Source organism: Anas platyrhynchos, chromosome 8 (assembly GCF_047663525.1).
Source record: "Anas platyrhynchos isolate ZD024472 breed Pekin duck chromosome 8, IASCAAS_PekinDuck_T2T, whole genome shotgun sequence".
Lineage (NCBI taxonomy): Eukaryota > Metazoa > Chordata > Aves > Anseriformes > Anatidae > Anas > Anas platyrhynchos.
This window is the reverse complement of record NC_092594.1, coordinates 16,740,310-16,764,465: the sequence shown is the minus strand read 5'-3', so window position 1 is coordinate 16,764,465 and position 24,156 is coordinate 16,740,310. Positions and strand designations below refer to the sequence as shown.

General features: G+C 43.5%; 1 long non-coding RNA gene across 2 annotated transcripts in view; it reads left to right on the top strand.

Annotated features, from left to right (window-relative positions):
* LOC113844284 (uncharacterized) overlaps positions 1-24,156 on the top strand; it is a 135,471-nt gene that overhangs the window by 53,467 nt on the left and 57,848 nt on the right. The gene's annotated exons all lie outside the window — the stretch shown is intronic.

Genomic DNA, 24,156 nt, shown 5'->3' with positions numbered 1-24,156 from the left:
TGCCCCTCAATCCTGTACAATAACAAATAAATAATCCTCCCCTATTTATGCTCTTATAACTTGTAGTTGTGTGTCTGGTAATGTTTTCCAGGCTGAAAGATCCTTCTTTGCCTAATCTCTCCTCAAATTCTAAGCTTTTGCTGTTCACCTCGCCTCTCTTTCGACCTTTCTAATTCTAGTGTCTTCTAAGACAATCCTAATACTGTTGTGTTTCGTGAGTGCAGAGTTGGCATATTCAGAGTATCCTGCACAAGGTCATTGGGTGCAATTAATTCAGGAAGGATTGGAATGTGCGTATGTTGGCAGACTTTCTTCACCAGATGTGAAGAAACAAGGCTTTTATTGACAGTGACCTGACAGCTTTCTGTTCTCTTACCATGGGCCAAGAGAGCCTTCTGTGACTCTTCAGGTTTCACTATTGTGAACGTTTGAGCAAATTTATTATCTCACCCTTCACCCAGAGTTTCACTTATGCTGAAGTTAGAATGATAGTGTATCTTGAAAGCATTTGAAAATATGTGGGGAAACATCCTTAAACTTCAACCCCTGATCTCATATTTTGTTACAAATGCATTTTGGGAACTACACACAATGAATTTCCAAACTTTGTTTTTCAGCAGGGATAGGCGTATCTCAGGCATTCTCAAATACCTCTGTTTATTTGTTAGTTGTAAGGAGTCTGAAGAACTGTTCTTGTTTCTCAAACAAACAAATTCCCTTTATTGGTAGGTGATTAGCAATTACTAGACTTTTCCTGGTTCTTTAACTTGTGATGGGAAATGAGAATGCCATTAAATGCTTAAATGCTGTTCACAGTTAATTGTCAGTCTGCCAAACTTATTCACATGACCTCCAATTGCTCAGTTCACCTCCTGTTTGGAGCTGCAGGGCGTATTCCTCACTGACCAGGCAGCTCTCTCTGCCGCTCCTGCACCCAGAAGGGTGTTCGCTCTGCCCCTGGCAAGCTCAGTTGAAATTTGGCAGAGAAACCACATGGATTTCAGCAACACACCATTTTGTGACTAAAGCAAAAAAGAGTCTGAAGCCAGCCAATTTAAGGATCTGTTTGCGTCTCCTTCATAGGAACTTGTTCCTGTTTGGCAGACAAGTGATGTGATTGTCTGAAGTGGGTCCGTCTCCTTGTCTGGCTTTGGCTTTCCTGTGTAATTTTGCATTTGCAGCAAATAGCTTTACTGTTTACAGAACCAATTGGTAAGAATTTGCCTTGGTCTCTCAATGCTGCTGGTTCCTAAGTGAAAAAGAAAAGTCATATGGAGTAAAGCATGGTGAAATGTGCAGCAGAAGAGCTGTTGGTGTCTGTAGCAGAGGGAGCTGGCATTAGCAGCAAGGCTGCCAGGAAGCAATGGGTCACACGAGGGGGAGATGAGCAGGGTGAGGGCTGTGTGGGAACTGGGCAGGAGGGAGCCAGGAGGAAGCAGGACTGAGCTAGACGGGAGATGCAGCAGTCAAGTGCTGTCCTTTGGGATATGCTGGCAGCGTAACCGCAGTGTTTTCTGATCTCTTGTCTCTGTGATCTCTTGTCTCTGTGGCCCTCTGCCTGTGGCTGCCTCCTGAGGACCTGTTTTATCTGAGCTGTACAAAACAAACCATGTGGGTTTCCTTGAGTGGTGTTAGCAGTTCAGGACCCAGAAATATTTGCAAGAAGCATAAATTCTTTCTGTTGTCTCATTTTACATTTGTCAACAACTTCCATTGCACCTGCATAATGTAGACAGTGCAGAAAGAAATGAGGCTGTAGCTTTTAGTGGTTAGTCTGTTTTCAGCTTCAGATCAAATATGTTTAAATTTAAAGTAACAGCTTCTTGGCTAATAACTTTATTCTGAGATCTTGAGCCTGAGCTCCTGGATTAGCTTGTGTTATCACTAGACTGCTCTAGCAAGTCAGCGTGACGTTTTTGTTACTGGAGTAGGAGCTTGCTTGCTCTTTCCTGGGTGTCTTAAGTATGTTTTGGTTAAGAGATCAAATTAACAGGAACTATTGCATGTAAAAGGAGAAGCCTGATTACAGTCATAATAGCCTTAAGCTTGTTTGAAGACTGTTTATTTTAAGCACAAGCAGGAAGGAAGATGAAACGCTTCCCAGGTCCGTGGTGGACAAGGCAAAAAGTCCTGAGCTATGGTAGTGGAGGAACCATCAAGCTGAAACCAAGAGACATCTTTAAAAGGGAGGGGTGGTGAGGAACTGGCATCGACCAACCATGGTAGCTGCTCAATCTCCATTTTCAGAGCTCTCCTGGGTGAGTGCAGTTGATGCTGGGAGAGAGTGAGGCCCAGCAGTAGGTCCTAGGGCTCTCCCAGGAGAGCCAGGCTGCTGAAACACCCCTGGCTCAGGCACACACAGGGTAAATGTTCTCGTTAACAAATACTGTTTGTAAAAATGCACTTGTGGTCTCATCCTTTCTGTCAAAAGCAGAGTGCTGTTTCTTCAGTGATGTCAGTTCATGAGGAAGTACTGAATTGCTGGGCCTTGCTCATGCAAAAATTTCTTCTTTGTCATAAATCCTACTCTATTCTTCATGGCCTCGTATCTAAGTGCACACCTGTGTGAACTGGCATCATGCAGTTTTCTTACTTCTTCAGCACAAAAAACAACCAAACCAAACAAAAAAATACAACAGACACTATCACCAAAAGAATTGTTTTCCTCTGGCTGCTGGGCTCTGCCACTGCACATGTACACACATGCTCTCATCGACTGTGTTTGTGTTGGCCACTTTCAAAATTGAGCAGTGTAACTGCAGAAGGCAGCAGTTGAAAGATCCTTTTATGAATAAGAGTGCTAGAATGGCTTAGGTAGTCTATCCTGCTTTTCTCATCTCTTTGTAACCAAATATTTCATCATGTGGGAAAAATGAGAGTGAAGGGAAAGAGGTAATGAAAACATCTCATGCATGGAAAGCAGAACTGCTGCAACGCAACCTAGCAGTGACCCGGATACGAGGTGGTCTGAGATACCAGATGCAAGAGCTCAGCCTCCCTTAAAATAATTTCTTTGCACCACACGTGAGCCTGTGCGTAGTGCTGCCTGTATGCAAAGGCTGTGTGATGAAATGAGTGGAAAACCCCCTGTGTATCTGTGAGGTCTGAATTCCTTCAGGAGGTTGGCAGCAGTGCCAAATGACCTGGAAAGGCCCTCTTTCATCTCTGTCTCATCACCCACCCTTTCCTGCAGCTACAAGTGCAACATTGGCCACAGCTACAGCAGTGAATCACAGCAGCTCCTGAGCAGATTTCTTGCTCTCGGTATTGCTCTTCTCACCACTTCTAACATGTAACAAATTACCCCAGTCTTCCACTCATCAAATGATTAATTTTCTGTGACATGAGTCAGGTAGTGCTCCAGGTGTTAAACACGAAACAAACTTGGATGCTTGCCCATCATAAAGTTATCTGATTGCAAGCTTGGTGATCATTATCCTGTTTGAACCAATTATCTCATGTAACCATCGTGCAGCCACCACATCTCAGCTCCAAGGCTAAAGCACCTGATGATTGCCAGGGTTTCAAGAGTATGGCTAAGGCTGTACCAGCTGCACAACAAAGAATGTGTTTTTGAATGTGGATCCAGTTTTTCACAGGGGATCAGTGTCCAAATTCCACCCTGGTGTTTTAAACAAGCCAGACCTTCGTGTGTCAATGCAGGTGTTTCAGATGTTTTTTAAAGGTCACAAACATGGTTTGGAGACACAGCCACTTACGCACTAAGCACAAGACAAGCTGTTTGTGAATGCTTCTGAGGAAGGACTGTTCTTAACAGTCATATGGCCAGTGCTTGGAGAGCTATGGCTGTGCTCAGCTAAGAAGCTGTGTAAGCATGATTTCCCCCCTCCCCCCCAGTTCTTATTTAGGGGCTTCTATTTGCCAAATAATGGACTGCACTGTTTCTCTGAGGGACTTCTGACAGCAGTGAAGAAAGAAAACAGCTCAAAACTTTCAACTTTGCTGTGAAATGAAGGAACAAGTTTCCTGTCTGCTGTTGCCCTCACTGTCTGCAGTACTTGCCAGATAGACAGCTGGGCAGTGCTTCGGGTCTTCCTGCCCCAGGATGACTTGCGTAGATGATAGGAAAAAATGCTGCAGTATGAGAACAATTGCAGGAACGATTACTAGCAATTAAGGCTGTTAACACAGACCCCTGACCTGCTTCTCAAGCCTTTAGACTCTCTTCAGGGTTCCCAGTCCCAGATGATCTTTAGTTATGAGAAGTGCCTTGGGTTGGCGTGGGAGTGGGTGCTAGGGAGGGAAGCTGTCCTGTTGGGCAGAGAACAGCTGTCCAGGTGGGATCAGATCAGCTAGGAGAAAAGAAACATCATTTGGTGGATGATTGGGTTGAAATGCTGGGGGACTGAGGGGATAGGCATGATGCAGAGCCCTCCCAGCACACTTCTCAAAACAAATTAACGTCTTACTCTCTGACTTCCGCCGTTGCTTATGCAATGTTTCTGAGATTAGGGGCTCCATGCATAGTACTACACTGTGCAATAAAGTGTTTCCTTTCATCAGTTTTGTATATGGCATCATTTATTTCTGGACATTCCCTGCCCATTTGCAATGCAAGTCCCCAGTCTGCTTCCTCTTATTTATTTATTGTTTTGTCTGTATTACTCACCCCTTTTCCTGTGTAAACTTTACTTGAGCTCTAAGTCCTTCTCTTCATTAGTTGTTCTGGTTGTCTTTTTTAATTTGTCTATTTTAAAAATAAACCTGCTGCTGACAGTATATCCATGTCCTTGGTCTTTATAATGTCATCACTTTGTTTGCATCATGCAATTCATTATCCAAGAATCATCAAATGGTTCGGGTTGGAAGGGACCTCAAAGGTCATCTTACTCCACCCCCCTGCCATAGGCAGGGATGTCACTCACTAGATGTGGCTGGCCAAGGCTCCATCCGTCCTGGCCTTGAACACTTCCAGGGACAGAAGTCAACAGCTTTACCCTTATAGTGAAAAATTTCCTCCTGAAGTCTAATCTAAATCTATCCTCTTCTAGTTTAGGCCATGCCCCTTTGTCCTAACATTATCTACCCGAGTAAAGAGTCCTCCTACAGAGTACTCTAAGAGGACTCTAAGAGATCTCTATGTAAGAACTCTTGAAGTACTGAAAGGTCAAAAGGAGATCTCCCTAGAGCCTTCTCTTGCCCAGGCTCTCATGTCTTCAACATCCCCAGCTCTCTCAGCCTTTCTTCACAGGAGAGGTGCTCCAGCCTTCTGATCATCTTTGTAGCCCTCCTCTGAGACCCGCTCTAGCAGATCAACATTTTCCTTGTAGTAGTAGTACTTCTTGCAGTACTCTTCCCTCAAAAGGACAGAGCAGAGGGGGATGATCACCCCCCTCACCCTGCTGGTCACACCTCTGTTGATGCAGCCCAGGATGCAGTTGGCCTTCTGGGCTGCAAGTGACCACTGCTGGCTCACGTCGAGCCTTTCTTCCACCGTTATGGATCCTTCCTTCTTTTTTGGGAGGCTTGGGGATGGCCTACAAGTGCGCTAAAATCTGAGCTTATTGGGAGAAGAATGCCGTTTGCCCTGTCCTTGCCACTGCAGCAGCATTCAGGCAAGCAGAATCTCTGCCACAGGGAAGGATGAATGGAGCTTAAGGGAAAGCGGTGGGTTTCCCCAGGTAAAGCCCTGAAAGGAGACGTGAAGGCAGGGCCAAGCAGTGTGACACCCTTGTGTGGAGGTGAAGGTCACCCTCCAGGTGACCCTCTCCCTGGGCAGAAAGGAAAGCGGTGCTGTTCTGCAGTGATTAACATACCACACTCTTTCTTTAAGAACCTCCTGACTCTTTTTACCCTGCCATCATTTTAGCATGAGTAATCTTAGCAGTGGAGGTATTGTGAGAATTGGTAAGCCAAGTGTTATCATGCAGAGAAGGGCTGCAGAGCACCAATCTGATTTCCACCACTAGGCAAAAGCTATTCGTTTTCCTCGGTGTGATTGAACTGATTTCAGACAACATGCTTACAACAGAGTTACAACATGCTTACGTAAAAGCCGGGCATCCTCTTTCATGGTCTCACGCCTACCTGTACTGTTGTGCTGCGCTACTTCTGTCTAGTGATCCTTCTTAAAATTTCCTTCCAGTACCGCTTACGCTTGTCTGTGTGCAAAGGAGAACTCTCTCTGCAGCTTCTCCTATTTTATACTGACATAGAAATCATCTGTTTCAGTTTCTCCTGTGCCAGGAGCAATAATTACTTAAGAGGTCTTCAGGTTTCTACCTAGGTGGTGTCTCAGTTTCTATTTTCGGTTTGCTTCTGGGTTTCCGCTTCCACTGAAGTGGATGGTGGCAAATACGAAGAATCTGTGCTGGAATCTGTGCATAAGTCTTAAAAAAAAAAAATTGTCTTGGCTTGTTCTTTGCAGCTAATGTAATGCTATGTAATGCTAATGTAATGTAATGTAATGCTTTGCAGTTAATGTAACGTAATGTAAATGTACCCAATTTTTGGTACCTTGGTCTTTGGCTTCTGGTATTGTTTTCAGAAAATGGATCTGAATGAATTTTGTTACTTTAGTATAATTGTCTGTTTGCTCCATAACTGCTTGGATGGGGGGTTTTGAAACATCAGGTGTGACAAAAGCTTTCCCAGCCTGAGGCATGGCTAGTTACACAAAGCAGAGCCTTCTGGTATTAGAAAGGTTTGTCACAAACCCACAGACTATGCTTCAGTCAACTGAGGTTTGTTGGGTCTCCAAGTTTTGAATGAAGAAGCAGCAGTTGAACCATTTATCACATTCAGAAACTTGCTGGCTTCTGAAACAACTGACTTCACGTGGTCACCAAAGGGCCCGGCAACCAGTAAGGAAGTGACTGCAAATCTTCCCAGTTCCATTCTGTTTTACTAGGCCAGTGGTTATGAAAGTTTTTGCTATCCTTGTCCCACAAGTTTTCCTGTGGAACACCACTGCACTCTCACTTGAAGCTGACATTTTTTGTAAATGTCAAGGTTTAATATTGTTCCAAAGGCCATCTGCAGAGCTCCTTTGATAGAGTTTCCCACATCTCTGTCCATTGTCATTCTGGGTTTTTGTTTCACCTCATGCAGAGTGTGTTGAGAGAAGCGATGGTAGAAAGCTGTGGATGTCAGTGTGGTGAAGCTGAAGGCTGGGTGCATTTCTCTGTTTGGTGGTAAAACTCTGTGTGGGTGGCTTATCCTGCATCTGTAGTTCTCCAATATCTGCGTTCCAGAGAAGGTTTTCCTATTCTTGTGTGATAAGGAAGGAAGCCTGGCAGTGCAAAGCGGGATGTGCTTCTGCTTTCTGCCATCTGGGCAGAAGTCCAGGGGAATGAGAACAAATGTCCCCAGGAAGACAAGTCCTGCCACAAACTCGCCAGCAGCCAGACGCCTCCTGGTGCTGTCTAAATAGGAAGCTGAGATTTCTCCTGGGACTTCTGAGTCACAAATACCATGCGTAGGAAAAGAGGAGGTGGGGCTGCTGTGCCTACCCCCCCCCCCCCCCCCACTTTTTTTCTGTCTGTCCATCCGTCTGTAAATCTAGAAACCACATGGAATAGAAAGGTGGCATGAATATTCAAACATCCCGTATCTGGACCTAGTCACAGATAAAAAGTTGAAATGAAACATGGAAAAAAAACAGGTCGTGGAAGGAAAATTTTGCCTTCCTCATAAACAGAAGGAGAACAGAGAGGAAGTGGAAATGCTGTACATGAAAGAGGTTGTGTAGGTTGACGTACGACCCAAATAATGAAGGCTTGTCCTCCGCTTTCATTAAGGATGGTGTATGAAGTTAATGTTGTAGTCTGTATAAAAAATACAAATATGATAAGGGAAAGCCAACATCTGGAATGGAAGCAAAATTTAAGCTTCTCAGTATGAAAATGTTATGGCCCTTAAGTAATCTTTTTCTTTGATTACTGAATTGGCACGTGAAATTGCAGATTGCTTTGAAATGATTTTTCTTCAAATCTGGGGACAGAGAGGTAGTAGATACAATACCCACCTTCAGAACCAGGTGGAAAAAAAATCCAGAAATTTACATACTTCGTAGCTTTCTGCTGAAAAGTCTTAAAATGCAAGAGGAAGGATAGCTGAGGATTAGAAGGCAGTGAAAAGGGGATAAAGGTTTTTTTTCTGTTTTTTTCTCACCAAGTATGTCTTTTCAGAGGTAATTTAATACATTTTGTTAACGATAACTTATTTCTTAGGAAGTGTAATAATCAAAAATCAAGTAAAACACTGATCCATAACCCCATAAGAATCTATTCCTTCATGGTGGAAATGATAATGAAAATTACAAGATAAAGGTGGACTAAGCTAAAGAGAGGAGTATTTTCAGATGGCAAATGGTGTCAGCGCTAGGACTGACCCTGTTTAATACTTTTTTTTGGTTATGTAGATATTTGGATGTGTCTTTTGAAGGCAGCACAAAGCTGGGATTCACATAACTGTGGAAGGTTGATTTCTCTTACAGGAAAAAAAAAGATGATCTTCTGAACTGAGGATTGAAAAGCAGTAGCATGAAGTGCAAAGCTGATTTTTAAGAGAAAGGGAGAAAAAACTGTTGCAATACCCTTGTAAATTGTTCCTTAGAGAGGGCGGAGGAAGACATAGAAGGATGCTTTGTCAGTGTAAATGTGATTCAGCTGTAAGATAGCTTTAAAAGACTGTGGGCTGCATTGCATCAGACCTTAAATTCCTAGCAGAGACAAACATTAGTGCAGTTATAGAAGCCACTTTTAAAACTCCATTTAACGTATTGGGTACAGTTTTGATCCCTGCCATTTAAAACAAACATAAACTAGAAAAGGGCAAAGGGACTCCTCAGACTGTGAGGTCAGCCTTCGTGAATTGATTCCTGTCAAAAAACAGTAGTTTGTTTAACCTAGCAGTTAGTGTATTTGCCTAATATCAACCATAAGCCATATTTCTTACTGAATATGTGTAGTGGGAGACTACTTGAGTATAACAGAGTCCAAGACAAATTAATTATGATTAGGTAAAGCTGAAAACCGATGAAAACTTTGTAACCATTCTGAACAGCTTTGTGTGGCTTGTGGGATTGTTTCTGTGTGGAATTTGAGGAGGAGATCATCCAAGAATAATCTTAGAATAAAGGGTGGAAATCTTAATAGTACAGGTCCTTGGTGCCCGACCTGTAGCATTGGGTATAGTAAGGAACTGATGGAGAGCATTTAACAGACGTTGATCTAATATTAATGTTCTGCCACTGCTCTGGGATTCTCCTTGTCATCTACCAAGATCAGGAAGTTTTTCTACCTGGTGCAAACTGAACTCTGCATTTGTGGTTTTCGCCTTGCTCTGACGTGTCAGATACAGGTGACAACAGGAGTCAAGAGAGCACACAAGGTGTGCTGGCTCTTTTGCTGGCATCAGTTGCTCTGATGCACTACTGGCCAAGCGCATGGCCAGATTTCTGAAGAGGAAGGAACTTTTTCCCTCTGAGATTGTCAGTGACTGTGGTATGCAGCATAGCCATCTTCCCTCCACCAGCAGGGAGTTTTGTCTAAAGAATTGCCTTTATTGTCAAGCAAATAGAAAACATTTTTGTTTTGCTTCTTTGCTCATCTGTTACATGGTTGGGAACTGAACTTGGTTACCTAGAATGAAATTTAATAACACGAAGTATGAGGCTACCCTTTTGGAAGCCAATAATAGGAATTGCTGCTGTTTCTTGAACATTCACCTTCTGGAAATGGTAGAAAAGTAGGACTTCTGTCTGTTAAAGGAGTAATGCAACTGCAGGGGAAACACATTTTTCTCCTGTCTTCATCAAATGTAGTCTCTGTTTGAGAGATTTCTTGTTTTCCACTTTGTTTTTTTTCCTGAGAAAGAGGACATCTGAGGCAATGCTGAAATGTTTTGTATGTTACTACATTTTGCAAATATTTATTTCACCTAGGAATAGAAAATAAATTAGCGCACACACTCTGAAAAACCTTGTCACTATCCTGAAGGTTTTCAGTTTGTACTCAACGTACTTTCCCAGATGCAGAACTTGCTAACCTGGTAAACAGATTTCAAGAAAAGCAGCATTTCAAGAAGGGAACCCCAGTCGTGCTGTCTTAAGCAGATGATTAAGAGTGGGTTTGAATTATTGTCCTCGTGGTTTATTGTACATGTTTACAAAAACTCTTTTTTTTTGTGCCTTTCAGTGTGACTAACTGTCTTATTGCAATATATGGAATTGTTGGCACAGGGATTAAAAATAATCATAACAAATTGCGCAGGACTGTTGTGCAATAATACAGACAGGCATGAACAGACAAACTTCCAACCTTCTCTAAGCTTTTTATCAATGTCGCTAAAACTTTACTTAAGAAAGGGAATGAGATAATCTGTTTTGTCCCATTCCCATTGGACACAACCTTTCCATACTTTGAAGTGTCTCATAGAAATAAAAATGGAGACGATGTAATTTAAATCATCTTATTGCTCAGACACACATGGGGAAAATGCTGCTTTTCTGACTAAGAATTTGTGCACATTTTTATGACCATGTAAAGTATAACACAACTTGAGTATTCAGCCCAGAGATGTACAGAGACATTGTGTTGTGCCCTAAACCACAGGAGAGCAAAAGCAATGCTGGGAATTGAACCAAGATTCTCCAAGGCTTGCTGTAGTGCCTCTGTCAAGAAAGCATTAAGTTTAGACTTCTGTGGGAAAAGAAAACAAGAATGCTTGCAGCTGTTACAGGCTTGAGCTACGCACATGTTTCTGGGGTCTTTTATGTAGTATTCTGCACCTCTGAAAGAAAACTAAGCACTTGGAAAGACAGGTACTTTTTTAACTCTTAATTCTAAAGTCTGGTATACTAAGCAGAGAAAAGCCTCTTCCCTATACCTGTCCTGAAGATATGCCCAAGTCTGCTGTCTGTTCTTCCTGCTGCTCTCCTTCCCAGCGTCTTGCACTCCTATCCTAGGGTACCCTGAAGCACGTGCAGAAACACTTACTGGTTTCTGCTCAGCATCAGGTATTCCCAGCTAGAAAAGCAAGCACTGGGGAGGACTCCAGCAACAGACAGGCATGAGAGAGCTTGGAGAAGGTAACACTGGGATGAAAAAAAAATGCATCTGGCTCCCAGATGCATCAGCTCTGCTGGGTAAGTCACTGAGGGCATGCCTACACGAGTGTCACGTTTGCTCCGTGCAGGTCTCCAGCTGGCCAATACACTGCACCATGCCTTGTAAGGAAAGGTAGAGATTGTGCTGGGCTGGAGCTGAGGCAGAAATATAAGTGTCCACAACCACATGCAGACATTACCAGTATATCTCTCAGCAAGCTTCAGCTGCAGGGGAGGACATTTCCCTATGTTCATCTAACAGCTTTCAAAATGAAGCTGATGTCAACCTGTGTAAGTTAGCACAGCTCTGCTGAGGCTGTCCTGTGAGGACTTGGTCCTACACATTGAAAGTACTGCGATTTTTAGGTTGCAGTCTGTCTCAAAAGGAGTGGTCATACCAGCCAAAAAGAGGATTCTTTGTATGATCATGCTGCTGGTCCCTAATCAAGTACTCTGTGTGTGTGGCTAGCAGTACTGGAAAGAAAGCTTCAAGCCACACACACAGATGCAATAGCCTTGTCCTGAGATGCACATCTCACTGATTCAGAAATCAGCTCTTAGGAATTTATGGGTATCTCAGCAGTAGGGATGGATAAAGCCATTGCTTTATCATCAGCATCTGCCAGGTCCTCTTGATGATACTTTTGTTATTAGCCCAAACAACATTTTAGGGTGATGCATTGCTACAGTTCTAAACACCGCAAACCTAAAAGCTTTAACACTGGTAATTTGTAGCTGGTGCACTTGGTGGATCAGAAAGCAGGATGGAACAGTGAATTTAGTCACGTTTACTTGATGTTGTGCCAGTGCCACCACCCTTTTTAAAACAGAACCAAACAAATGCTCTGAAAAGGCTTAAGAGTACAAGGTGATTTCCAATAAGTTTCAGTTTTGTTCTTTTTTGTTATTATTCCATCTCTTTCATGTGCTGTCCTATAATCATAAGTTAGTCATTACATTACAGGGTGTGAAGTATTTGAGATGTTTTCCAGGTTCATGCTGAACAAACTAAAGATCTGAGTTTTAAATATAGAAAGCTTTCTATTTTGAAGTGCAGTATGTTTTTCTTTCAGACCAGTTCAAGTGTCTCACTGTCACTCATGCTGTTTTGATGTTGTTACATATTTTGGTCATAGACTTTCATAAGCAAAAGGAGATGATCATTTGTGAAGTTTTGGTGGTCTCTGATTCTCAAGTGTGGTTTCAGAGAAGCTGTAGAGTAATGAAAGAAGGAACGTAACAAATCCTTTCTCAACAGGATCTGAAAGGGGATCCACAAAGGGTATCTTGCTGAAGTTGCTAATTCCTCTGTGTGCCTCAAGCAGTAAACCTTGTTCTGAGAATAGAACTCTGACATAAATGAAACGCAGATAACTGAAAGGATACCTGTGCTAACGTTCATGCAAATAGGGGGCTGCAAGCAAAAAAGCCTCCCTGTAGGAGGCTGCGCTCTTTCCAGTCCAAGTGAGCATGAGAACCTGCAGGGGTCAAAAGTACAGTCCTCTGTCACTGGAAGTCATGCTCCAAAAGTTATTCCTTTCAGTGCTGCAGCAATGTGTGTGGTTCGTAGCCATATTGTGTTGGAGAAGTACTTCCACACTCTATTCAATTGTTTCAAATTACTGTGGTCTCTGGTAATTAATGAAAACAAGCATTAAGCCCCAGCTTGTCCTGTCATAGTGAATGGTGAATTTTTTGGTCAAGTTTCTGTCTGTAGCAGTATTCTTTGAAATGCTCACTGTAGGGCTGGTGCAGGGAAGGAAGGAGGAAAACTTTTGACAAATGATATAAGAAATAGTCTGACAAAGAAGGATTCTGCTTGACCAGGGAGTGGGTATTTTTGGAGTAGAGGAAGCTGATGCAACAAGGACAGACTCTGTTTAAACCGCAAGTGATATGGGCTCCTGCCACTTCAAGTCCAGAAAAACATCAGCCACAAGCCTTCCCGACCAAAGAACAGGGAGAATTAATTCCCAGGTAGCAAAGCACATAAGTTTCAAAATGATGCAGCCACTACTGATGACACAAATTATGACCCCAAGAAAAGGGCAGAGGATTGCAAGTCAAACAGGAAAAGCAAAATGGATGGGACCAACAAAGTTCTGTTTAAGTGAGGCACTGGAAAGAGAACAAAACCAGTGGTACAGCTCTTTCTGCGATAGCTGTGCTCATGCTACATATATCAGAATTCTGATGGATGAAAGAAATTTGATGGTATTTCTGTTGAAACCATGACAGTAAGTAGGAGGGAGAGCAAGATATTCTGTTAGGAAGTGAATGTATGTATATTAAAGATTATGAATGTTATATTTCCCTAAAATACTTGTAGAAGTCAACTTAGAGTCTAACCAGGTGAATGAACCAGGAATTTCAGCAGTATGGCAGAATCCCATGGATTAAAATTCCAGACCCAGATAGGAGAAATACAGCTCAGTGTCTGTATTAATGAGTGCCTAAACTGGATGACTGCTCCAACTGTGATACACCACAGGAGGTCACCGAGGCTGCAAGAGCAGGAAATGCAGTAGTAATGGAAGACCTCCTCCACCTCTCCCTTTTCTCCACACCCACAGATTTGGCAAGTGTCTTACCAAGACATGATGGACAGAAGAGATTTTGAGATACAATTAGTGGCAGATCCCTAGAGGAGCTGGCAAGGAAGCCCCCAAGAGGCAGTAAAGTCCCTTCATTTTTCCCAGCATGACAGACCCCAGGCTGTAACCCAAGAGCCGTTCTGCACCAGCAGTTACACTGCACACTCAGCATTCTTGCAGGAGTGATGAAAGACGAACGTAAAAACCCTCCGTAGTCACAAATGCAGTCAGCTTCAAAAAGGGAAACCACCTAAAAATGAGGAAGCTTGCTGGAAAAACAACAACAAAGGAGGAGGTAACGGAGTTGACCTTTCCAGGAAGAACGGGCATGAGGGCCCGGTACGAGAGGCTCTGAGCCAAAGTGTGGCACCCATGCACAGCCAAGGAGGAGTCAAAGGAAGCATCTGGCTGAGGAGAACAGTTATGTTCTTGAACTCTGGCAAGTTACTTGTAAAATACAAGGCTGATCAAAGAATCTGAGGAGCAGTCCTGTCCATTTCTTACGCACTTCTAGAGAACTGCTACCTGTTTGGGTAGGGGCTGCTCAGTACCAGAAAAGCACCCAGAGGTGGTTAGATCACAGCAGAAAAGCTAAACCAATCGTGTGCCTTCGCATTTGATGTGGGAGGAACAGGCGTGGTTCCCCAACTGGTGTGCGTCAGAGCTTCTGCTTAGCAGAAAGGTGTGGGACAAACAGGTCAAGAGAGCAGTAGCAAATCATCAAGATCAAGTACTGCCACAACAGAGTCGTGAAAGAAGCTAACTCCAGCTGCCTGCAGTGGCTGGTTAACTTCTCTGACAACCGCCTTGGGGCCTGAGATCCCAAAAGTTGACAGACATGAGACCATCCCTCTAGGAAGGGATCCCAGGGTGGATGTGGAGAGCCAGTGGCCAGCAGAGACCCACCCTGAGCTCTTCAGTTGGAGCTAAAAGCTGAGTTAGTGGGCAGCAACCCTGGAAGTATAATATATTGGGCAAGAGTTGACTATCAACTATTTGACTTTTTGACTATTGACTTTTCCAAAAGGAAATTCTGCTTCTCAAACCCGTTGAAGAGGTCTGGAAAGATGAGGAAGCCCATGGATAAGAGAGAGAGTCAGAGATGCATCCTAGTTAGCTTTCAGAGTCCCTCTTTCAAAGCAAGTGTCTGAGGTGTGTTTGTCCTGCCATTTCTCTCCAGTTTGGTCACTGCTGGCTACACGGAGCTTTTCTCTGAGTAGGTACCGGTCTGAGAGTCTGCAAAACACGTGGCAAGATAACTGTGTAACCTTAGCAAATCATTTATGCCCTGCTGGGCCTCCTGTGTTTCCTGTAAAATTTTGGGATAACAGCTTTCTCCTGAAAGCCCTCTGTTATTGTGTGGGACTCCAGTACTGCAGCAGTTGCGCTTGTGCAATGCACTGTCCGACCAGGGCTTGGTTACTTGTGTGGGTAACTCCCTGCCTGTAACCCCACAGCATCACCTGCTGAAGGGCAGAGAGATGCTGAACGAGGAACCTCCATGAGCCATTATCTAAACGTGATGCACAGGGCTCATGGGTCTGGTGCCCCACTGAGGTTTTTGGAGAGAGTTTCTCTGAGGAGCTGATTATTTTTTTTTTGAGTAGCTGAGGTATTTTGAGAGTGATTTCTCAATGATCATCCACATTCTTCTGATGGTGGATCAGCTCTTCTGGAAATTGAAAAGAGACCACTGAAGGGGTAGGGGATTGTTTGGTGTGGCATTGGATTGTTTATAGTAGAGTGTTTTTTTGTAGTTTGTTTTTCTTTAGTATTTTGACTTAAAATTTCCATCTTATTTCTTTAAATTAGGGTTTTAGCAGAAGGTGGGCTCTAAGACTGGATTTTTACTTTGTATGTGAATTAATGTGCATATTTAGAGGTAAAGAGCACAAGTATTGTTTTAGATAGAGACCTCCTTAAACACAGCTAATGGTGCAGACCTCTAGTCTGACATAGTCTGAATGCAGTAGATGGAAACACTGGGAGGCACGTAGGGTTGCACAGGGAAGCAGGATCCTGGTGAGACAGTGCTCCTTAGCAGCTTTGTGATAACTCACAGCACCTGGCTGCTGTGTGTGGTCAAAGAAAAATGCATGTAGAGAGAAGTCCTTGCAGATACTCACCATTTTGCACAGTTCAATTGGAGCCATATCCAGTTCCTGTGGGAAAGAAAATAATCATTCTTCTCAATCTAGGAGCTAAATTTAATATACCTGATTCTTCTCTTTTTTTAAATAAATGCTGAGTAGGCAGGTTTTTCTGCACAAAAATTCTACTTGTAAAATATATCAAATGAATGTTAATACCAGTTATCCTGTACTGACAAAGAATTGAAGATTAACAGTAGCAATGGCCAATGTCCACGCAGTAAAAGAAAGGCAGAAATATCTTTAAATACCTTAGATTGCACCTACATCATTAAATTACTGTAAAGATTGGTTGGTTTGGCGTTAGTGAAGCAGGAATCTCTGCATTAGAGCTACCTCCACAGCTTTGGTTTGGTCACCTCTGTGTAGAAATCAGGGCAAGCATTTATTCACTGATCATATTTCACTCCCTAGCTACATGCTCCAGAACCTCCTAGCCTTCTTCAGGGCTAACAATGCTCCTTAATATCTATTTGCTGTGTTATCTATTTATATTACTGTTGTTGTTAGAGTGCTTAGTATGGTAAGCCAGGGAATGGGTGCAAAATGACTTTCTTGTAATCTGCAGCTGTGGATACTTGTAACTAACTTGGATCAAAGTCCAGCATCTCAAGTCAAAGAATAAGGAAAATACAATTAGAAGCCGCTTTTAAATGTTTTGGCTTATGTTATTTGCCTAGCGTCACGCAAATGTGCTGTTTACAGAAAGAGGGATAAAAATAAATTTGTCAAATTGTCTTAGGTCATCTGTCTGTGAGGCTGCTGTCTGTCAGCTTGCAGTCATCTCTTCTGTGCCCTTATATGTCTCAGTTTCTCCAACATTTACATCGTAAAATCAGAGCTCAGACGGAAGAGGTCTTCCTGTTAAAGAATCAGATCAACCCCAGATGGATGTATTTATGTGGAAAAAATGAGCCTTGGGTGCTGTGAGAATGTGCCATGTCATGTCTTAGCGTACGCAAAAATAGCTTGAATAATAATCAGCATTTGCAAATTTGTTATATTCTGATATGTCCTAACTTTTGTCACTTGGCCTAGCGACATGAAGATACTGTCATTTTAAAAGTTTTCTTTGTGCCCTTCTGCTAATGGTGAAGGAAAAGAGGCAAAACAGACTCAGGTCGTGAAATACTAAATAAATAGAAATAAGGTGTCAAAACCCCAAAGTGTACCCCTGAAAGTTTTGCTGTGCCATGTTCTGGAGTGCAGTCTTGTGCACCTCTGAAATGGAGGTGCCTCAAACTGTGCTTGGGATCGTTCTTGGGAAGGACTGCTCTGCATTGCTCCCTGGCAGTCCCAGGCAGGGAAGTGCTCACCTCCTTGGTGCCAGCTTCTCCAGTAGGCTTCATCCAGTCGGTATTTTGGGGATTTTAAGAGAAGAAACTGAAGAAGTGAAGAGACAGTAGCTAACTCTGCCTGCTGTAAAAGACAGCGGAGGCACTCTTGTTAACGCTCTACTCTGGGAAGGGTACGTGCCATGGACTACACCCATGGCTGTAGTCCATGGCAAAAGGTGGGCAGGAAATTCCCATCAAGGTATGTCTCCAGTTCAGTGTTTTTCCTGATCTCTGTGCGTCTGTTGCCAATGCTGAGCAGCCACAGGCATTTAGAATAAATAATTGTCGTCTTTAAATAACTTTCCAGGGAAAAAAGTGTGAGGTAGACTTACTGAATCCGCAGTTTGTGTGCTTTGCTCATAATATTTTTCCCAACAGAAAGCAGACCCAAACACATGCTTAAGTAGGAGGAAAATCTGGGAAGCTCTTACTCCTTATTCCAAACACACAGCCCCAGCAGAGCATTCATAAACTGATAAAATTACAACATGAAGATGAAAAGGCGTCCCAAGCACTCCTGTGAAGGGACAAATCATCTGAACGCCCTTATCACAGGCAATTTGGGTCTTCTCAGAACAGATACAAATTTCAACTCTACACGTTCAGAGTGCAACAGTGAGTGGCCTGAATGTCACACCTTGTGGAAGACGTGTCCTGTGTTGCTTAGTGCTTATCAGAAAGAGATCTGATGCTAAGCCAGACACCCTACAAGCTCTGCAGCAGGGTTCTGCAGGGATCACATCTTCTGTGTGTCCCTGTCTGCTACTGAAAAGTGGGCATCCAAGTTCTTTGCATGACCCCAGATTTTCCTCCATCTCCCGCCAAGTGAGATGAAAGTTAGTTGTCCAGGTCTTTGAGTCTAAGGTGGATAAATGGTGAAAAATCATGATCATGTTCTTAAAGTCCTTGTTCAGGAATCGAGACTGGTACTGTAATCCCAGATCTGTTTGAGACTCATCTGACTTTGTGCCAGTCACTTAACCACTTTGCACTTGGTTTCCATGCAAGCTGTGATAGTGAATTCTCCTTTTTCAGTACTAAGTGTGAATTTGGGATAGGGAGTTCATGGTTGTGCAGACCAGGTACCATGCGCCCTTTCACTAAAATCGCATTAATAAACAGCAAGTGGTGGGGTAAGCAGCTGGCGTCGGGCACACTGTGTAAGGGACAGGCTGCCCACAAAACAAGCTCCCTGCAGGAACATCAGAGTCTGTCCCACCAAGGCTATCTAAAAAGTGAGCTGGTAGAACTACCTGAGTGAGACTTCAGCTACCTGCTCACCCAGAAGACAGAGATAAGGTAAACTCCACTCGTGGAATAAGAGTTTTCTGAGCACTCCTCAATAAAACGTTTGCTGGGTCTCCATGATCTTATGCTAAAAGCATCAGTCTTAGTTCCTCTGGGTGGGGCTATGACAGCTGTGTTGTTCTGTGCCAAAATGGCTGTAGGTTTCCCATAGGATCCCAGGAAAAAACATTGAAGTAATCTGGACTGTATTTTTATTGCACTCCTTTGCTCGTCTAATTAGCAGTCACATATTAATAAACAATTTTGTGTAGCCTTTGCCCTGAGAGGCATACTTAAATCCCTGCTCACAGTAAAATTATCCAAATCAAACGTCAAGATGAAGTTTGGGATGATCATTGCTAAGGGCGGAGTGGTGTCCTCAGCCCCCGCATATTAAAAGGACAGATGATTAAGCAGGACATGTTGTTGTCTTGGTTTAATATCCTCAGCAGTTTCCCCCACTTATGGAAGAGTTACTATAAACAGGTAAAAATAAATAGTTTATATTTCCCCTCCTAAATAGTATCAGAAAATAACTGAGCTTGTGTTTTTACTGCAATGGCTTTTGTGCAATCACCTTCATCACATAAATAAAAATGCTATATAAAAAAACATGTACGTAAGCATGTTGACAGCCAGGAAAATATTTCCTCAGTAAAATTCTTATATATTTTGATCAATGAAAACAAATTGTTTCACTTATTCTGATAAGTGACTTTATAAGGTAGTCTGCAATAGCTTTGTTCTATCATTGTGTTTGTTGAAATGTTTAATATGCAAAAATCCGAATGTCTTTTTTATTATTATTATTATTTTCACTGTGAAGCAGTGTGGATGGGGAAATAAGCAAGCTATAAAATTTTAAATCAGAAGCATCTGATTTTGTTGATTCCTGCTGTGTAAATACTAATGATCTTCAGCCACTTTGTGTTCATTCACTTAAAAAATACCACAGAGCTTTGAGCTGGCACAAGTATGTGGTGCTCCCTAGATTAATTACTTCCCTGCTTCTTCCAAAAGCAAGATTAATTACTTCCCTGCTTCTTCAGCCTGGCTTTGGCGTGTGTTGGTGTTGGCTCTGTGGTTCACACATGCTTACTTCCCTCCTTACTCTCAGAGAGGTAAATAAGACACCTGGGAGTGTAAGTATGGGAGAATATAGGTCTGACTGTGAGACGTAGGGTCAGAGCAGGGTGACTGAGAATCATTTGAAACCTCCAGCAGCTCAAAGCTTCTCCAGTGGGGCAGGATGACAATTCTTCGCAGGGTTTTTATTGCAGGTGGGGCAACAGAAGGAATTGCTTCTGAACTTGTGGTCATTGCTGTTAAATCATCTGTCTTCAGACTGTAATGAAGGCGTCGCTGAGGGTTGTGTTTTGCAATAGATGGACAGCTTCCTGCTCCCAGTGCTATAGGATTCTGCACATAAGTCTTAAATGTTTGTCCTATCCTGTCCTGAGAGGTAATTCTGACCTAGAGTTTGAAGATGGTTGCTTTGATCTACCATACCATTTTGCTTGAATAGCCAAAGGAAATCCCATACCAAAACAAACAAAAATCCACCAAACAATGAAGTAATAACAGTTTACAACAAAGTATGTGGCTGGAGTAGTTTTTAGTGCAGATTGTTGGCAACACGTGGGAAGTCAACTCCGAGTACCAATCCCTTCTGAAAAACAGGATTTGAAAGGAAGATCCAAGCTGCAGTTGCCTACTCCAAAGCTTTGACCATGCCTCTAGTGGAAAACATTCAGCCGTCTCTCATTCTCCAGCGTGCAGTGAGTGATTTTCTAGGTTTTTCTTGTGCCAAACAAGACTTGTTACAGATTCACTCCCAGTTTCCATCTCCCCTAGTTGTCTCAGCCTATTTTCAAAAAAGTACTTAAACGCATGCCTAAATAAACATCTCTGCTTTTCAGGAAGATGCTTGAAACACGCAGCTCGTCCATCCCATGCAGTAAGCTGTGCTTCTGCAGACCTTGGGCTGGCTGTTGAAGGAGGGAAGAAAAGCTGCAAAGAGGAGTTGCGTTATAGGCCTGCAGAAAGGGAGAGATCAAAGAGCTGCTGTGCACCCACTCAGGCGCTTTCTCAGATCAGAGACTTAAGTATTCCAGGAAAGCTGCCTAACATTTTAAGCAGGAGGATGCGGAGGCACATCAGGATTCACTGGAACATGATTTGCTTCCTTGGGCATTCAAAGGCCCTCTCTTTACTTACAGTTTGGAGTGTTTGATCTCCCTCAAAATTCAGTGTTTCCTGTCACATCAGAGAGTGCCTATTCCTGCTCTGCTTCACTTACCACAAATGTGGGCTTGCTGCCTGCAAAAAAATGTCTAGGAAGGCCTCTCTCTTTCCTCTGGCCATCAATTTCCTCATGTTGGAGAGAGATTTTTGCATTTAAAGTTTGCATTAGTACTTTGGGAGAAGAACTGCACATAGAATTAACTTGATCTGGTAACATTTTTAAGATTTTAACTTGATGGACATCAAAAGTCATTGTTACTGGTCCTCCTGGCTTTGAGCCACAAGTTCAGGGATTAGCTTTAGATCAGGAATTTGATTTTTTTCCCCCTAATGTTCAGCTCCAGCTGCACAGTTCTGACTCACGTTTAAAGGAAATCGAGAAATGCCAGTCAGAAACATGAAACAAGACCTTCATAAGTACCTGGGCTTGCTGAGATGAGCACAGAAATGCCAAAAACTGGAATCTGCTTGTTGTCTTTCCACCACCATGTCATATGATGCATCTTCCATGCATCTGAAATAGCCACAGTGTTTCCCATTTTAAGCCTTGTAACAGGCTCCAAAACACTGTTTGGGCATGCCACAGCTAGGTGACAATCCTATCATAGTTTCAGTAAAATTTCCACCTGTGTTTCTGGTATCTGGTGCTGTGGCAAAGCCACCAGCGAGGCTCATGATGAAAGCTTTGTGGCACAGCAGCGAGCTTTCAGCATCACAGGGGAGTTAGGATGAGGGAGGGAAAGGAGCAGTGGGAACCAGTGCCTTGGCCATGGAGGAGAGGGCGTCAGCCAGCCAGACCTCATTTAAAGCTGGCAATGTTTGAAGTGCTTGAGATGTCCCAAAGCCTTCCAGTTGCAAGGATGAGGGCAGGGGTGCTTGTAAGGGTGGAGCTTGGGAAAATTCTGTCTGCAGCAGCAAGAAGTTAGCTTGAGATCACAGGATAAAGCGGCACCCATCTCTCCCCTCTTATGCTCTACTGTAACAAAGCATATTGTAACCCTGCATTAGGAGTGAGTCATACCCCGGGGACTTCCTTAAAGTGGCTCTTCTGTGAATTGTTTACTTTGCAAGGAGAGGATGTGTTACTTCCAAATTGTTTCTACTGCTTTGGCAGTTTGCCAGAGGGATGGGCAGCTAGGATGTTGGCCTGTGACAGCAAATGACCACTGCAGCAGCATGGCCATATCGAGAGGCAGATTCTCCATCCCCACTCTGTGTCTGAGCCTTTGTGTTGTTTGTCCAAAAGCAAACGTGTTGTCTGCATCGTATGTGAAGGCTGTGCCAGCAGGCACTGGGAGCTGAAATGCTAAGGGGCCTTCACACGGTTCAATGTTGCATCTCCAAGGGAAAAAAAAAAAAGTCATTGGGTTCTTAAATCTCAAATGAGATGAAAGGTGGGATTTGCCAAATTTATGCAGGGAAGTCCATTCAATATACAATCCTATTTCAAAAGAACTGAAGTAGAAATGGATTTCTGCTTCTCTCCTTGCCAAAGCTCCGGGAACCCCAGCATGGAACCAAGGGGGCCAAAGGACATGGGCAGGCAGAGTGCTCGCCTTGCTGGGTAGCCTGCTAATGCTGCTGTGCCCTTAATGATATGGTTTAGTGGAGGACTTGTTAGTGCTAGGTCAGAGGTTGGACTAGATGATCTTGGAGGTCTCTTCCAACCTAGATGGTTCTGTGATTTTTGTGGCATTTGGAAGCTTTCTTTGTCCAATTCTGGCACATTCTGACTGTGTTACCAGATTTTCTTCAAAAAAAGTATTGAGAAAATCCAGATGTGGTGCTTCTGTGGTTTATTTCCTGAGCATTTTTATCGTTCCTTTTACTGTCTCCAGTGAGGATGTTTGCTTAAGGCCTTGCCCTGAGTCCTATGATTAATTTTCATCTCTGCTTGCCTGGGCTTCCAGTGACCCTATGGAAATCGTATCATCTCGTTGCACCTTTCTTAACTCTCCCTAAAGTGCTGATAATACTTTCACCCCCTCTAGTATATATTTTGCTTATCAGGTTAAAATCTGTGATGACATGGGCTGTCTTTTCCTAGAAATGGGCACGAAATGCTCAGTGCAGTGGAGCCCTGAAGTGAGGAGGTACCAGCACACACCCAAATCTGGATGGGGATGGGGATTGATTCTTCCCAAAGCATCTACAAGCACAGGCCTGTAGCACCTCTCGTGGTGGGCACAGCCTGTGGTGCCCCTTTGGGGGGAAGAGGCTGGGAGGCACAATGCAAACCCTTCTCTAAATCTGGAAAAGAGAGAAGGAAACCAGAGTGCTGCTGCACAGCTGGGGCATGCACGACTTGTCATCTGGGGCATGACTTGTCATCTGGGGCATGACTTGTCATCAGCAGCCTGGTGCCTATGAGTGTGTGGGCTGCACGTTTAAATCTCCACCCAGCTGAGAAACCAGAGGGGGAGACTTCCGCGGAACCCTGTCTCTCTGAGATGATTTTTGGGAAATGTAACTGTAAAAACAGTTCTTACTCTGCAGGGATAGGAACAACGGAAACACTTCTCTATAGGCGCTCTTGGTGGACTGTTAGCAGCAGCTTTGAACTTGCCACGCACTCGTATTTAGAGTTAAAACAGGGTTTTAGTGCCAGGCTGGGATTTTCCCTGCAAAAATTTCATCAGGACAGTTCAGAAGTATAGGTTAGGTTGTTCAAAGGAAAAGTGTTTCAGGGCACCCTGCTTCCATCAGCATCCTCCCTTCAGGACCAAGGCCAGCTTGCTCTGCTGCAGTGTCCTAAGCTGCCTTATCTTATTGGACCAATTTGCAGAACTCTTGAGGGGTGGAAGTTACAACGAAAATTAATGAGGGTTTGCTTACGTAATAGACACTACTCTGGAAAATCAAAACTTTCAGTCCTTTGCCTCAAGCAACCCACAACAGAGGCTGTCCTTTACCTTTCTTCCATGCTTGGGCTCCCTGTTTGTGGAGCATCAACCTCTCATTTCCCCAGTCAGAAAGTTAACCTTGTTGAGGCCCACACACCCATACCATGCAATGAGTACTTCATCTGCAGAGCAGGGCTTTAACCACCTGCCCTTCCGGCCTGCAAGACAAGGAGCAAACAAAAGGTCCTGTGGCTTATTGGTGAATAAGCAAGGTTGTCCTGCCCTCTGACAGTGTGTAGTAGGATTTCATGGGAGAGAAGAAAGATTTAGTACAATCGTGGTTAAAGGCAGCGCCATGGAGCAGCACAGAGAGCTGACAGCCACCTTGCCTACATTTGGAGAGTTTCTTATTCTGGTGGTTACAATTATGAACACACAACTCACTCGGTTTGGATATAGGGAGAGGTTCTTCACTGAGAGGGTGGTCAGGCACTTAGCATTGGCAGAGTTCAAGAAGCATTTGGACAGTGCTCTCAGATGCAGGATTCGGGTTTTGGTGGCCCTGTGCTGAGCCAGGATTTGGACTTGGTGATCCCTGTGGGTCCCTTCCAGCCTGGGATATTCTATGAT